Source organism: Apaloderma vittatum, unplaced genomic scaffold (assembly GCF_000703405.1).
Source record: "Apaloderma vittatum isolate BGI_N311 unplaced genomic scaffold, ASM70340v1 scaffold19728, whole genome shotgun sequence".
Lineage (NCBI taxonomy): Eukaryota > Metazoa > Chordata > Aves > Trogoniformes > Trogonidae > Apaloderma > Apaloderma vittatum.
This window is the reverse complement of record NW_009729345.1, coordinates 18282-19761: the sequence shown is the minus strand read 5'-3', so window position 1 is coordinate 19761 and position 1480 is coordinate 18282. Positions and strand designations below refer to the sequence as shown.

Sequence of the window (1480 nt, the reverse complement as noted above, 5' to 3'; positions counted from 1 at the left end):
AGCGGGGCGGCTAACGTGGAGGTGTGGCCGAGGCCCGTCTTTAATCTCAGCAATGCATCCGTTTTAAGGACAGCTAGCAAACTTCTAGAAGCTTTTAACCACCAAGCTTTACTCAGAACTGTTACGTTATTCTAATATAAAAGGTGTTTCACTAATTGGCAGTTTCACACTCGACCCTTCACCTTTTCCGCATCATCTCAGCGAGATGAATGACGCGTTTTCCTTTATTTCTGAGATTTTGCCAATTTTCCTGCCCGAACTATTTGCAAAATCCACACAGCGGATTTCCAAGTTATCTGCACAGAAGCTTTCTTACAGATCAACTCCCCCTTTCACCAGAGCCAGAGTGATGATAATCTTACCAAATAAACAATCGGGTAAACCAAATCGAAATCAACACGCCCTTATCAAAAGCAAACGATTCAGGGAGAACTACATCTCCCTCGCCAAAAGTTGAAGCAGAAAGCCGGGAGTCCTTTGCAAAAAGAGTGATACATTTTCTTTATCTTCCTAATGACCACACCAGAGAGCAACTTCATCCCATCGCTTACGATTGTCTGTGCGTAAAGAGAGATGTCTTATCTACGACGTGTTTTGGAGGTTTTTTTTTGCCTTTGTTTCACGACTGAACATTTCAGCAAATTCTATTCACCGAGTCCTTGCTCTCCTTCTCTTTCTCCTCTCCCCTTCCCTATTTTGTTATTTCCATTCTCTCACTTTCTCCCCTCCTTTTCTCCTCATTCCCCCTCAATGGTTTCACCTATTTCCTCCTTTTAATGGCCTTTCTCATTCGGAGTCTTCCCTGCGGGAAGCCATTCCGCAGTGTTTGGGACATTTGCACCTCGTTGTCTCTGAGCTTTTGTTGCTGCGAATGGGGATAGGGTCGGAGAGACTGAAGATACCCTTATCTGCTTTCCTAAGGGCGGAGGTCCCGGCTTCCAGCCAGGAGCGGACGAATCCACGTTTCCTGTGGAAGTTTGACCGTTTTCTTGCTGCTTACCTTTCTGGATGTCTCCTAAGGACGCTTGGAAAGGGTGTTAGATACGGAGGTGGTAAAAAAGAGGTGAAAGTCGGGGTGGGAACCCCACTTATATAATCTCTCTCGCTCTTTCTATTTTTGGCAGGTGATACCCACTCCTCACTGGTATCAGATATTCAGGGATTTTGGTGGCGGTGTCACATTTATCTTTCCCTTAACTAATCAAGCAATACTATTAATAAGCCTTGGCGCTCACCTTCATCTGGCTGTGAAAACCTATTACCTCGGCAAACTGACGGTCCTCTTAAAGCGTTTTTGTTAAAGGGAGAGGCAGGCAGTATGAATGAGCGATCCAGGGGCAAACAGGCGCTTCATCTTCTACTGGATCAAGGTGGCGTCGAGGAGATCACGATGCATTAGGAGGTTCAGTTCAAGAGATGGGACTCTGCTCAGAAGGAAGGGAATAGGAAGATGCAACCTCCTCATGAGGGTGAGGGAAAG

General features: G+C 45.9%; 1 protein-coding gene across 1 annotated transcript in view; it reads right to left on the bottom strand.

The window, feature by feature from the left end:
- PVALB (parvalbumin) overlaps positions 1 to 1046 on the bottom strand; it is an 11946-nt gene extending 10900 nt beyond the window's left edge. The window contains exon 1 of the mRNA XM_009874412.1: positions 1001 to 1046. The gene's annotated coding sequence lies outside the window, so the exon portion shown is untranslated. The remainder of the gene's footprint in view (positions 1 to 1000) is intronic.
- Between the last annotated feature and the right edge of the window lie 434 nt (positions 1047 to 1480).